The sequence below is a fragment of the Aotus nancymaae genome, unplaced genomic scaffold (genome assembly GCF_030222135.1).
Source record: "Aotus nancymaae isolate 86718 unplaced genomic scaffold, 86718_ANA_hifiasm-v0.15.2.pri h1tg000011l, whole genome shotgun sequence".
NCBI lineage: Eukaryota > Metazoa > Chordata > Mammalia > Primates > Aotidae > Aotus > Aotus nancymaae.
In genome coordinates this window covers 8,364,519-8,380,597 of record NW_026988422.1, presented here as the reverse complement: position 1 = coordinate 8,380,597, position 16,079 = coordinate 8,364,519, and the positions used below count along the sequence as shown (strand labels likewise).

The 16,079-nt window shown below is 34.4% G+C and overlaps 1 long non-coding RNA gene across 1 annotated transcript in view; it reads left to right on the top strand.

The window, feature by feature from the left end:
* LOC135274212 (uncharacterized) overlaps nt 1-16,079 on the top strand; it is a 463,279-nt gene that overhangs the window by 391,203 nt on the left and 55,997 nt on the right. Inside the window, exon 3 of the long non-coding RNA XR_010341981.1 lies at nt 7,175-7,282. This is a non-coding gene — a long non-coding RNA (uncharacterized LOC135274212). The remainder of the gene's footprint in view (nt 1-7,174; nt 7,283-16,079) is intronic.

Here is a 16,079-nt window from a genome sequence, read left to right as displayed (position 1 = left end):
CAGTTACCACATACCTTAGCATAAAAAAAAAGTCAAATATTGGCCAGGTGCTGGGCTCACACCTGTAATTCTAGCACTTTGGTAGGTCAGTTTGATGGATCACTTGACCCTAGTGGTTTGGGACCAGCCTGGGTAATACGGTGAAACCCTGTCTCTACAAAAAACACAAAAATTAATTGAGGGTGGTGGAATACTCCCGTAGTCCCAGCTACTCAGGATGCTGAGGTAGAAGATTACCTAAGCCCGGGAGGCAGAGACTGCAGTGAGCCAAGATTGTACCACTGCACTCCAGCCTGGGTGGAAGGGCGTAACTCTGTCTCAGAAACAAAAACAAAACAAAAACACACCCAAATATTTAGGAGCAACTGTAAAAATGGGCAGGACCATTACATAGAAAATTCTAGCGCTCTAGAAGCAAAAGTACTGAGAGAAATTGAAGAAAAGAGAAGTAATTAGAAGGATGGATTATATTTATGTATCATTAGTCTCAATGTTTTAAAGTTGTCTTTTTATATCAATGGCTTATTGATTTAGTACAATCTTAATCAAAATTTCAACAGATTTTTTGTTTAGAAATTGACAAACATATAAGGTACATGAAAATATGAAGTGCTAGTATAATCACAACACTTTTTTTAGAAGGGTATCCATCTATCACCTCAAGCATTTATCATTTCTTTGTGTTATGAACATTTTATGTTCACAACATACTCTTTTAGTCATTTAAATATGTACAATAAATTACTGCTGATTATAGTCACCTGATTATGCTATCAAATACTGATCTTATTCATTCTAAATACATTTTTTTGTTCACCATTAAGCATCCCACTCCTTCCCTCCAGGCCCACTAGCTTTCCCAGCCTCTGGTAACCATCGTTCTGCTCTCTGTCTCCATGAGTTCAGTTGTTTTTATTTTTAGCTTTCACGAACAAGTGAGAACATGTGAAGTTTGTCCATCTGTGCCTAGCTTATTTTACTTAACATAATGTCATCCAGTTCCATTCATGTTGTTGCAAATAGTAAGATCTCATTCTTTTGTATAGCTGAATAGTATTCCATTGTATCTATACATCTCATTTTCTTCATCCATTCATCTGTTGGTGAATATTTGGGTTGCTTCCAAATCTTGGCTATTGTGACTAGTGCTGCAATAAACATAGGAGTGCAGATAGCTCTTTGATACACTGTTTTCCTTTGTTTTGAGTATATACCTAGCAGTAGGATTGCTGGATCACATGGCAGTTCTAGTTTTAGTCTTTTGAGGAACCTCCATACTCTTCTCCATAGCGGCTGTACTAATTTACATTCCCACCAACAGCATATGGAGGTTTTCTTTTTCTCCACATCTTTGCTAGTATTTGTTTGCCTGTCTTTTGGATAAAAGCCATTTTTACTGGGGCTCAATGATATCTCATCAAAGTTTGGATTTGCATTTCTCTGATGATCGATGATATGGAGCACCTTTTCATACATCTGTTTGACATTGTATGTTTCATCTGAGAAACAACTATTTAGATCTTTTGCCCATTTTAAATCCGATTATTAGATTTTTTTGTATTTAATTGTTTGAGCTCCTTATATATTCTTAACCAACACACTCTCGAAATGTATTCTAAAGCTATACTAATATACAAGTACGGAATGGGCACAAGGATCGGCAAATGATCATGCAGAAGAAATTTGAGAGCCAAAACTTGGAATTATGTTTGCAAGGACAGTGTGATTTAAAAGAGCCCTGTATAGAGAAATGAGGAAAGAATCATCTTTTCAAGAGGTGGTTCTGGTTCAAATAGATTATGTGTGTGAAAAAATGAAATGAACCATACCTCACATAATATACATAAATGGAGAGGCAAATCAATTAAGTTTCTAGATGTTCACATAGGAGAATAATTTATGACCCTGGAGTAGGGCAATATTTACTATAAACACACACAAACCACTAAGAAAAGATTGATACATTGGACTATATTAACCTTACAAACATCTGTTAATAAAAAGACACCATGAAGAAATATTTAGGAATGGTTTTAAAACAGGCACAACCACTACGTAGAAAACTTCAGAGCTCTACATGCAAAAGTGCTGAGAGAAATTGAAGAAAACAGACGTAATCAGAGGGATAGATTATATTTATGTATCTTTAGTCTAGGTATGCATCTGTGCATACCCAGTGAAAAGTTAAGTCAGAGAGCAAAGGTATTTCTAAATATATGTAACCAACAAATAACGTATAACTAGAATTTTTAAAATCTACAAATCAATAAGAAAAAGGCAAACAACATAATAGAAAAATAGACACAATATTTGAGTAGGAAGTTCACAAAAGAAAATATCCAAATAATGGCCACATGAATATATTAAAAGGAACCCAACCTCATCAGTAATAAGAGAAAGGCAAATTAGGTACCATGAGACACTCAACAAAATGACTAAATTTCAAAAGACAACATTAGTTATGGTTTACTGAGTACATGGAGATATAGGAGTCTTCCTACACTACTGGTAGGAATATAAGTTGGGGAAACCACTCTGGAAAAATAGCCCTATCTTTTAAAGCAGATCTTTTGCATACAGTATAATTCATCCTTTTTACTTCTAGGTATATCCAGCAAAAAAAGGTATATATTTGCCTCAAAAGATTCAGAGCATCACTATTCATAATAGCCCCAAACAGGAAAAACATATATGTCCATCTAGCAAAATAGATGAATAAATGCATTACAGTTATATAATGAAATGCCAAACAGAAATGAAGAGACTACCATACCCAATGACAAGGTTGAACATCACAATTACAACGTGTGTGTTAGGGGGAGTCGGATACAAATAAATGTGTATACTGTATGCTTTCATTGGTATTAAGTTTTACCGAATAGTCAAAACTAAGATACAGTGTTAGAAGGCAGGATAGTTGTTTCTTCTGAGGAGATAGGAAAGCGAAATGGCTGGGGGTGAGCTTGTATGGTTAGCAATTATCGTCTTTGTTGTCCTGGTGACGGCTCCAGAGGACTTTGCTTTGTTTTAAGTCATTGAGCTGTACGCTTGCAATTTCTGTAATTTTCATACATGCATTATATGTCATAATACAAAACAGTTTTGAAAAATGATTAAGCTATACTGGCCGCAGTCATGAATCTTTCAATGCTGGTATGATGAATTTCTATCTATCTCACTGTATAAACGTTTTTCAAGTAAAATACAGACCAAAGGTGCAGTAACCAAAATCACACAATGAAATTTCACTGTGTATACCCAGGAATATTTTTAATTTCAATGTTGCCCACTGTTTCCACAAGTCTTCATGACAAGGTAGAATACTTCTTTTCATCATCTAAGATTTAAACAGGCATTCCTAGAATGTCTGATTCACACCAAGCCATTGCAGAGGCTACTGTTGAGAAAGGATCTGAATACAACTGCCAGGCTTTTCAGCAGAGAAGGGCCCAATCAAGGCAGTTTTTCTCCTATGCTAGTAAGACTGGCACCATATCAGAGGCTCTAGCCCTCTGAGTAAGTCCTTGAGAACAAATGCAGTCAAGGTGGTATGTCACCAGCCTAACTGAAAACTACTGAGCCTTAAAAAATGTATTGCATACTCATTAGTGATCACTGCTGCAGACACGACCATAAGACAATCTTGCTGATGAATATGTACTTCTACAGATATTTTTTAGCAAAGTGCACTGTTCATGAAATTGTAAATAAAAACATCTTGGAAACAACTCTATATTTTTTTCTAGGCCTTCCTGGCTATTCTGTTTTACTAAAGATCTGAGCACGATGCATTCACGCTAATCATGTGTTTCTTGGAAAACATCCTTCTTACCTCTGCACATGTATTGCTGGCAGCACATTTCAGAGGTGTTTAGTTTAGGTGTATGTAGGATTACAAAGTTTTTATTTTTCTTTAATTGTCTCTGAACTTTTTGGCCCCTCTTAGCAAGAAAGAAGCTTTTCAATGGTGAAGGGTAGCTTATAATTTGGGGAACATTGCACGCTTACTTAAGATTTAAGATAAAGTTCTTTGTATTTCTGTGGTAATGATAATATATTAACAGTCAAGTTATATGTTTTTTAGCCCAGATGTGAAAGAGAGCTTTTGGACAGTTGAAAAAAAAGTTAGAATGGATTATCACAGTGGGGGAACTGTTTCTTATTTGGAAGTCTTAGCAAGTAGAATTTAATCTCTTCTATCTGGAATAACACACGTGGAAGACAGACTAGAGAAAATGGTTGCTTCTAAGCACTTTAGCTTATTCTTTCTTGGGATGATAATATGAAAACTGGTGACTTTTGACACATTTTGGGCAGTGTGTTACTGGATTATAATATTTTACCTTTTGTCATTTCATTAGCAGTGGATGAATTGGCAACTCTTGTTAGAGAACCATTTATAGCACATACTTTAAACCGTGCTTGCCGGATATTTCAGATCATAGGTTTTACTTTGGGTGCTTTTTGAAAACACATTGTCTGGGCCTCTGCTGAATCTGAATCTCTAAAAAATACAAAACAAAACAAAACAAAAACCCTAGAAAACATTATTGACGTAACAACCCAAGACATTCTTATGTCCAAGCACAATGGGGACACATATTTATACATGAAACTTTGGATTGGGATGTTAAGGACATCAAGAGATTATTATTTATTCTTATCTGTATGAAATAGAGAACAGATAGATATGATTATAAAACAAAAGCAAACAAGTTTTATTTTTTTATTTTTTATTCTATATGTATATATATGTAATTGCATTTTAGGTTCTGGGGAACATGTAAAGAACATGCAAGATTGTTGCGTAGGTACATACATGGCAATGTGGTTTGCTGCCTCCATCCCCATCACCTATATCTGGCATTTCTCCGCATGTTATCCCTCCCCATCTCCCTACCCCCAGCTGTCCCTTCCCTAGTCCCTGCCGACAGACCTCAGTGTGTGATGCTCCTGTCCCTGTGTCCATGTGTTTTCATTGTTTGACACCTGCTTATGAGTGAGAACATATGGTGTTTGATTTTCTGTTCTTGTGTCAGTTTGCTGAGAATGATGGTTTCCAAGTTCATCCATGTCTCTACAAAGGACACGAACTCATCATTTTTTATGGCTGCATAGTATTCCATGGTGTATATGTGCCACATTTTCCCTGTCCAGTCTATCATCGATGGGCATTTGCGTTGGTTCCAAGCCTTTGCTATCGTAAACAGTGCTGCAATGAACATAGGTGTGCATGTGTCCTTATAATAGAACGATTTATAATCCTTTGGATATATGCCCAGTAATGGGATTGCTGGGTCAAATGGAATTTCTATTTCTAGGTCCTTGAGGAAGCGCCAAACTGTCTTCCACAATGGTTGAACTAGTTTACACTCCCACCAACAGTGTAAAAGTGTTCCTATTTCTCCACATCCTCTCCAGCATCTGTTGTCTCCAGATTTTTTAATAATTGCCATTCTAATTGGCGTGAGATGGTATCTCAGTGTAGTTCTGATTTGCATTTCTCTAATAACCAGTGTTGATGAGCATTTTTTCATATGTTTGTTGGCCTCATATATATCTTCTTTTGTAAAGTGTCTGTTCACATCCTTCGCCCACTTTTGAATGGGTTTGTTTGTTTTTTTCTTGTAAATCTGTTTTAGTTCTTTGTAGATTTTGGATGTAAGTCCTTTGTCAGATGGGTAGATTGGAAAAATTTTTTCCCATTCTGTTGGTTGCTGGTTCACTCTAATGACTGTTTCTTTTGCTGTGCAGAAGCTCTGGAGTTTAATTAGGTCCCATTTGAGATTGTGATCAATCTCAGTTTCCAAATAAGTCTTGAGAGTTCATAGAAGTTAAGCCGCTTAATCCAGTATCTCTTGCAAAGTTAAATCTCATTTAATTTTAAAATAATTTATGTTGAAATGACTTTTCTACTTGTGACTCTGCCAGAAGCTGAAGTTCTGAATGTCATAGACAATATCATTCCTACCAAACTCCTTTTCATGGAATGGCCTAGAGAAAACAATATCTTGAAATACAAACCTCACTTCTATAGTGAAATAACCCCATCATGTTTTTTCCTTTTAAAGCAGGATTATTTTTTGAGCTGTCACTTTATACTGGAATCTGGTGGTGATAATATTCTACTCAAAGTTCTCCAAGAAATTATTTGTTTTTGTCTTGCAGGCAGCATAAACATTCTTTTCTACCTGTTTATTTAAATGTTAAGGCCAAAGTGCTCTTAAATTCTCCAGATGGCTACAAATAGCAGCACGAGAATCACAGAATACAGGTTATCTTTTTATTAGCTGTTCTGCCAGTCAGCATTAAAGTTCATTCATGGGGCAAAAGCAGGATTGCAATAGAGCAAACAGAAACAATGAAGTATTAAGCAGCCACTCTAATAGAGAATGTTCCCTTAAAAAAGAGTACATAATAAAAATTCACCAAGTATGTAGGGAAATTTATCACCATGAAGGAGAGATAACAAAGGCAATAAACTCAAACCCAAAGAAACAGAGTGGTTAGAAAAAGAAAAGAGTTCCTTTTTAGGGTGTATTTTAGCACAGAGAAAAGCAAGCAAATACTGCTACCTAAAACTTAATCAACTAAATCATATGGATAATAGAAATTGATCAATTCACATAACAGCAAAGTAGATGAACTATGGAGAACAGAATGGCTCCTGAAACTGAAGAGTGAATTCACATACAGTAGATTCTCGATCAATGTCATTCCGTTCACTGTTTTGCTATGTCGATGAAAAAAAGTATTCCTGGCAGAACCACTGTCTGGGTGGAGTTTGCATGTCCTCCACGTGCCTGCATGCTTTTCCTCCAGATACTCTGGTTTCCTTCCACATCCCAAAGGTCTGTACATGTGGTAAATTGGTGTGTCTACATTGCTGCAGTGTGAGTGATTGTGAGTGTGAGTAAGTGTGCCCTGGAATGGGATGGTGTCCTGTCCACAGCTGGTTCCTGCTCTACACCCTGAGCTCTTGGTATAGGCTTCAGCCACCTGTGATCCTGAACTAGAATAAAGGAGTTAGAAAATGAATGAATGAATGAATAAATATAAATTATCATGAAATAACAATTTGTAGCCTATGATCATACAAATACATGACAATAAACAATGCATTACAAAAGCTCACAGTGAACCCACCATATTTGTTACCAATTTTTTTTTTTAGTTGCATGGTGGTAGGAGGTGCTTCTTGCAAGTTTTGCTTTGAAAACATTTATTCTTTGATTTGACCCACCACAACTATGACTGCTGTCACTGATTCACCGAAAACTGGGTAATATCTTGTTTTTATTAGTCTTTTAAAATTGTATGTATAGCTCACATTTATTTCAATGTTTAATATGTAATTGTTTTTGGTCTTTATTCAGAAGTTTGGTGATGTTTTGGAACTAGAAATATACCATAGGAACTTAATGCTTGTTTATATCAGTTAACCTATGGTTAAATTGGTTTCATTATCCATTGTTTTGCTTAAAGTCAAAATTTTCAAGAACCTATTGACAATTTTAAGTGAGGGCTTATTGTCCTAAATAAATATTTATAGAATGCAGGACAAAAGAAAAAGTTGAAGAATATGAAAGGTAAGACAAAATATATAAAATAAGTCCCATGTTCCGAATTGCATATACTAGAAGACGCAGAAAAGTGTGGGAGAAAGGTAATACCTTATATTAAATAAAATATTAGTCAAACATTTCTTAGAATTGAAAAAGTGATGTCTTCAGGTTAAATGGACATACCTTCTGCAAACACTCAGCAAGATTTAGAGTAAGCTATCAGAGCACCGCCCATCCTATAAAATTTAGAGCACCAAGGAAAACAACAACCCTAAGTCTTACAGGGAAAGAGATTTGTTTACTAGGAAATAATGATGAGATTGATACTGGATTTATCTGAACATTCACTAGATTCAGCAGATGCGAGAAGATATACTCTGAACTTGTAATTATCTGATCATTCAATTAGGAGAAAGGAATAGGGTGGTTTTGCACATGGAATGATTCAGAAAATGTATCATTACTTATAGACAGAGGTTGATTTACTCTTGGGTGCCCTCCAACAAGAAGACAAATATGAAGCCAAGAATAAGAAACAGGATATCCAAAGTAATGATAAGTAATTAGATTATTTAAAATTATTGTAAGTTCTAAATAAGTATTAACTGTAATTATTTTTTTTCTAAAATTAACTACTTATAATAAAAAATTTCCAGATGGTATCAACATGGGATGGTGAATAAAAGCAAAAGCATACTATAGTTCTTGAGTTTGGGTTGAGGGGGGATATAATATGTACAAAGTTTAATACTAGTCCTTGTTAAAAACAATATAGTTACAATTATGAAGAAGTTGTTGAAAAATTAAAATTTACTATAATTGGAAGAAGAAAAATAAAATGCATACTTTCAAATTATTAGTAAACATGAAAGCAACAAAGAAAAGTTGATTAATTGAGTAAAGGATAATAAAGGAGAATGCATATATTTAAAAATCTGATAAAGGGAAAACAACATGCAAGCTCACAGGAAAAAAATCCTTGTAAACATGGATGCAAAACTCTTAAATAAACATTTACAAATACTATCAAACAATCCATTGAAATTAAAATATAGCTTATGAACATGTAATGTCTACTACAGAAATGTAACAGTGACTTAACAGCAACAAAATCTGTCAATGCAATATACAATAGCAACATCTTAAAGCATAAATAAAGCCTTTTAAATGTAACTTAAATGGCATTCCTTAGCAAACAAAGACTGGAAAGGTTGTTATCATCTTGATAAAGATTCTTTATGAAGCTCTATAAAAATAAGTATCATAATAAAAAATATTTGAAACTAAGACTCATTAAAACAAGTGACAAGAAAGAAGGACCATTTTTACCAGAAGCCCAGCAAGGCAACAGCAGTAACAGCAGCAATGACAATGTAAGTGGATTATATGGTTTAGCTATGTCCCTACCCAAATCTCATCTTGAATTGTAGCTCCCAGAATTCCCACATGTTGTGGGAGGGACCCAGTGGAAGATAATTGAATTATGGGGATGGGTCTCTCCCATGCTGTTCTTGCGATAGTGAAAAGTCTCAGGAGATCTGATAGGTTTGTAAAGAGAAGTATGATGTGACTTGCTCCTCCTTGCCTTCCACAATGATAGTGAGGCCTCCCCAGCCACGTGGAATTGTGAGTCCATAACACCTCTTTCCTCTATAAATTACCCAGTCTTGGGTATGTCTTTATTAGAAGTGTGAAAATAGACTAACACAGTGGATAATGTGGGAAAGGCGATTGTCTCATAGACAATCCAAGAGAATCAGCTGACAAGCTATCAGCACTTGTAAGCTTATTTGTAAGGTTGTTAGATTAAATATCAACATATGAATGTAATTACTTTCCAGTATGCCTATATGTGAATTTTACAAATGAGGAAATATAATATTAAAAGTCTAAATAAAAATCATGGATAGCAATAATAAAAGCACCAAACTTTGAAGCACCTAAGAAAAAGGCCAACAAATAACGTCCAAGAAGTTTAGGTTTAACATTCTAAAATATATCTAAAATGTATTTAAGAAATTTTGGGAGAGCTGCATACATGGAGAAATAGAAAATTTTGTAGATGGAAAAATTTGTCATTTTAAATATTTTGATTATCAGAAAGCAAATCTATAATCATGTTTTTTCCATCAAACTCAAGAAACTAACAGAAATTTATAAGTAAAAATAGATGTCAAAATAGTCAAGACAGTAGTGAAAAACATCGTGGTAGGCACTTGCCCTGTTAACATCAAAGCATTAACAAACAGTAGGTAAATCAAAATTTAACCATCATTAGTTTAAAAGATAATAGCTAATAGAAATGTAGTAAAGAGCCTAGAAACAACTCTTTTCCCCTTTCTGAATTTGATATTCTAGAAAGTGGACATTTTAAATCATCAGGGAAAATGGGTTATTCAGTAACTAAGAGAATATGTTGATACATATTCTGTAAAAGTTTAATATTTGATTTCCATTTATCAACTCTAAATTAAAAATAGAATCAATATATTCATGTAACAGTAAATTATAAAATTATTAGAAGACAACATAAAAGAATGTATATTTGATCTTTAACTAGAAGAACACTTTTGAAATCAGTCACATAGCCAAAACTTAAAAGGAATGTTACAGGCCTGTTAGAGAAATGCCTATACAGCACACTGTGAGAAGTGCAGGTGGAATGTGAGATGTTGTTGCTACCATTTCAGAAAATGAAATCTAGTACATATGCTATTAAAAGAAAACTAAGATGCCGTGCTTATATGCCTCCAGAATTCAAGGTGTAATGATATCTCAAGTCTTATATCTTAAGAATCTTTACGTGAGATGTAATTATTAAATGAATTTAATGCTAAAAAGATTTAGGGCTACTCTACCAAATACTTCTAGTTTATAAACAAATGTTGTAGGGCAGAGAAAATTTAAATAATTTGTCCAAGTCTTTGAGATATTTATACTCTTTTATCATCAGGAGAGTTATCTTCCAATTATGTTCCCTGTCCATTAAAATGCTTATATTTCTATTACTTCTAATCTTTCATGTATCTGTGATAACCAAGTGATCAGTAGTATTTCCACTCTTTCTGAGAAGTTTTACAAATGCAGGTGATGGCTTCCTTCCTTGCTGTAAACTAATTTCATATAGCCCTATGTGAAAGTTACAGGAATCTTTAAATATTACGATAAGTATGCAGCTCAAGCAAGCCCTCAGGTGTTGAGCTTAACATATCCAGTGATAGTAACAGAACCATGCAAGACAAAAACATAATAACTCCAAATTTGTTTTCAGACATTTATTGACCTTAAGAATTCAGGATCTATATACTCCCTTCATCCAAAACTAATCACTGACACTTGATAACTGAAATACTGACAAATTTTCATTCAGTTGCTATCAAAGATTGAATAATTATATTTAAGGCACTTTCTGATGGAATGTTTCATATATTTTGGAGTGCAATATTGAAGTCCAATTTTGAAGATGTTCACTTGTCAACATAATATTTTTAAAGTTCTCAGTAATTACTTCTGAGGGCTAGTTAAGGATAACGTGATAGTCTATTTAACTTTCTCAGGACCCTATATCCACTGAGGAGTGAGGAGGCTTCTTGAAATATGTTGATTTACCCTACCTTATCAACCAACCTTGATGGGTCTTTAAAAAGCTAAGTCTGCAGTTAAGGACTTAGCAATAAGAGGGTATTAGCTCTTACCAATTTTCACAGCTTCATAGGAGACAAATTCTCCAAAAATCATCTCAGGAGAGGAGCAGAGACAGAGTAAATAGTCCTGACATATATGAAAGACAGTTCTTGGTTTTTGCATCTACACTGCATAAAGTTATATCTGCAGGCATATAGTGTACCAGTAATAAATTATCTTGACAAGCAGTTGTTTATTATAAATTTTTTAACTTTTTATTCTGATACCACTGATTTCATTAAATTAAACATTAAAATAGAATTCACAGCTGAAGACGAATATTCCAGTGTGAGTCTTATGGATCTAAAATAAATGTAATGTTTTAACATTCCTATTAGCATATTTTAAGAGTTGCCTCAGGAAAGTGCTTGCTGGGCAGTGAGCTGAGCTCACTGTAACTTGATATTCAGATCATTTTGGGGAACATGTCAGAGTCCAGCATGGAACTATTCAAAAGACCATGGGTTCAGGGAGATATTTCTTCCTTGAAGTCTGAAGCCTTTCTGGTGGCTCAGGATTTTCCTTGTGGATGCACGGAGATGTATGAACCCCATGGCCTCTCTCATGGATAGTGCTTCCTATTTTCAGTATTCACCATTTTTTTTCTTGTTGTTACCTTCTTCCACAACTACCTCAAGGGAACACCATTTATTCTCAGGTTTGTAGGTTATCTTATCTTTTCTCCCTGTACTCATCTAGTTGTATAGCTACAAATATCACATATTTTGTCGGCTGATGAATCCCAGATTTATATCTCTAGTCCCAATCTCTTCCCTGGGCTCCAGCTGCCTTGTAAACATTTACCAGTATCTACATCAACATCCACAGTTTATCATGTCTAAATCCGAACTCTTGATTCTCCATGCTCTTCTCTCATCTCTGTCAGTCAATAGTATCACTATTCAGTTTCAAACTCGGGAGTTATCTTTAAATCTTGTCTTCTCTTCACCTTTCACAATTAACATTCCACAAAATCCTCTTGGCCTCATCTCTAAAATATATGATGTAATTTATCAAGTAATATATTCAATTAATATGTTAAAAGACCAGATAACATGCCCAGATTATAGCTAATAAGTTGTAGGTCTTCTTTTGGATAATATCGACTGTGGTCTAGTTTATATGCTCTCTTGCTCCATTTCTGTTATAGTCTATTTCCCATATAACAACCAGTGTAATCTTTAAAATGTAAATCATGTAACTGTGACTTTTATGAAGACAAAGTACATGTATTTTTTTTATTACTGTCACTAAGTACAACAAAACCCCCTGAATATTGTGCATAAAACAAATATAAAACAAATATAAAACTGAAAAGTGGAGAGGAAAAAGTAGAAGGCTAGGCACTTCATGACATAAAGAATGACACAGCAATGAGTTCCTGGGTTGTGTTTTTGCCTGGAATATCCTAGACTTGAAGCTGAAAAAGTTGGCAACCTAGAAATGGCAACAGGAGCAGACAACAAAACATAACAAGACAAAACAGAACAGAACAAAACTGACAAATGTCTTTTCGGTTTAGTCAAAGACAAGGAAAGGGGCAGCCGAGCAAGGTAGAAAACTCTTAGACGGTAAGTATTTGGCTTCAGGCAAGTTTCCTATCCATTCCAGCAAAGACCAAAAGGAGACTAAACACCTTGGCCAGACACTAATGGGCCCCTAGCCTGCCAAGGTGTTGACAGAAAAGCCAAGTAGGAACAAGGACTTGAATTCCTGCAGAGTGTCAGGGTGTCAGAACAGACCGTGTGGTGAGTCTGAACTTCCACCACTACCCAGCAGTAATCAAGTACTTCTCTGGTTCTAGATCCTTGAGGAATCACCACACTGTCTTCCACAATAGTTAAACGAATTTACACTCCCACCAACAGTGTAAAAGCATTCCTATTTCTCCACATGCTCTTCAGCATCTGTTGTTTCCTGACTTTTTAATGATCACCATTCTAACTGGCATGAGATATCTCTCTGTTGTTTTGATCTGCATTTCTCCAATGACCAGTGATGATGAGCTTTTTCTCATATATTTCTTGGCCACATAAATGTGTTCTTTTAGAATTCTGTTCATATTCAGAAACACCATTTGACACAGCAATCCCATTTTCCTCAGATTGATATATAGATTTAATGTATTCCCAATAAAAATCCCAGTATGATTTTGTAGATATAGACAAGATTACTCTAAAATGCATAAGAAAAGGCATAGACCCTAAAATAGTGAAAACAATTTTGAAAAAGAAGAATAAAGTGAGAGAAAACCAATCTGGTCAGTCAATTTCAAGATGCAGTATGCAACTTGTTATATAACTATAGTAAGCACGATTGCATAGGACTGGTGGGGAAATAGACACATAACTCAGTGGAGTAAAATAGAGATCTCAGAAGTGGGCCCACAAATTATGCACAACTGATTTTTGACAAAAGTGCAAAATAAATTCAATAAAGGAAGCATAACTTTTTCAACAAATTGTATTGGAGAATTTGTACTTCCATAAACAAACAAAAGAACTTTGATCTGTGTCTCACATCTTATATAAAAATTAATTGGAAATGAATCAAAGAATTAAATGTAAAATATAAAACTATAACACTTTTAGAAAAGATATAGGAGAAAATCATTAAGATCTAGAACAACGAAGAGTTCTTAGAATATAAGCGCCATCTACAAATGTAATAATTGATAAATTAAACTTCATCAAAATTAAAACTTTTCCTCTGCAAAAACCTTACGGAGAAGACAAAAAGATAAGCTATAACTAGGAGAAAATCATTAAAAAAATATACTAATAAAACATTGGAACACAAAGTATGTAAAGAATTCCCAAAACTTAATGGTAAAGCAAAATTTCCCTTAGATGATGAGCAAAAGTTATGAATAAACATCTTGCTCAAGAAAATATACAGCTGCAAATAAACACATGGAAAGATTTTTATTATCATTACTAAGGAAAATGCAAATTAAAATCACAATGAGATACTTACACTACACACCTATCAGAATGGCTAAAATAAAAACTGTAACAACAAAGACTGTGGGGAAGAAAATGGAGAAACTATATTGCTCATACATTGCTGGTGGGAGTGTAAAATGGTGCGGCTACTCTGGAATATAGTATGGGAGTTTCTTTAAAAACTAAGCATTCAACTACCATACAACCCAGGAATTGCACTCCTGGGCATTTATTCTAAAGAAATGAAAACGTAGGTGCACAAAAAACCTGTACATGAATGTTTATAGCAGTTTTCTTTCTAATAGCCAAAGCCAGATATCCTATAGTAAGTAAATGGTTAAACAGACTCTAGCAGGTACCATGGAATAGTACCTGGCAATAAAAAACAAAGCAAACTATTCATGCATTCAACCATCTCTATAAATCTCCAGAGAACTTTGTTAAATGAAAAATACTAATCCCAACACTATATCCTATGTGATTCCATTTCTGTAACATTCCGGAAATGATAAAATTATAAAAAATGGAGGACAGATTAATGGTGCTGGGCAATCCCAAGTTTACATTGTATGATTCCATTTTTGAAACACTCTGGAAATGATAAAATTATAAAAATGGAGAACAGATTAATGTTGCTGGGTTATAAGGAGAGGGTGGGATGGCTATATAGAGGCAGCATAAGGGACCCTTGTTGTGATGGGAATGTTCTGTATCTTGACAATATCCTGTCCAAATCCTGATCATGATATTGTACTACAGTTTCACAATATGTACTAATGGGGGAAATTAGGTAAATGGTACATGGGCTTTCTCTATATTTTTTCTTACAACTACATGTAAATCCTCAATTATGTCAAATAAAAAGTCTAATTTAAGAGCTGCAAAATGTAAATCATATTCTTCCCTGCTAACAGTCCTCCAATTGTTTTCTCAAAATTCTTAGGATAAAATCCAGACAAAAAGTCCCAAAAGATGTAGTTCCTGTTTACCTCTCCGTGTTCACCCGTTCGCTCTTCCTCTAGTATACCAAGCTGGCCTTACGGCCATTGTACATGCTGTTCATTCCCACTGCCTAACATGCATTTTCTGTTTTCCACATGATCAACTGCCTCACATAGTTCGGTCTTCTGCTCAAATGTCAATTCCTCAGAGATGCTTCACCTATCACCCTATTTAAAGAACACTTCCCCATCCTCACCAGAGTTTTTTTTCTCCTTCTCTCCTCCTCCACTCCCAATTATTCCTCCTTCTCTTCCTGTTCCTTTCCTCTCTCGTTCTTTCTCTTTTTCTCCATCTTTCTCCTCTGCATACTGTCTAAAATTGATCAAAATTAGTTAAGTTATAAAATAATGTATACTCAGTTTCAAACCAAGTGATACAAGAATATGTTTTACTGAAAAAAGGAATATGTTTTACTTAAAAAAATAAAATATTATAAAAAATGCTAAGGTCCTTTTTGACCATGAAATTAAATCTGTCTTTTTCCTGTTTGTTAGGTGTGTTTCTTGTCAGATGTTTTTCTATGGATTTATATACACATGTGAGCTCTATATAGATTATACAGTGTTTTATTTTTTCCTTTGTTGCTTGTAGGTAGATGCTACCAAGTGCTATATGTTATCTTGCAACTTGCTTTTTTTTTTAGAGATATGTATTGGAAATCTAACCATGAGAGTAGCTACATATATAATTATATTTTATAGATTAAATGACTCACATTTTATTCAGTAATTTTATTTATCATATTGAAGAACTGCCGTGTTCTCCAATTTTTTTGTGGCTGTTATTTTTGTTTAAAACAATAATGAACTAAACATCTTGGTATATGTCTCTATGGGCATATTTGTGATTTTATGATTTATTTTAATTTTATTTATTTATTAAT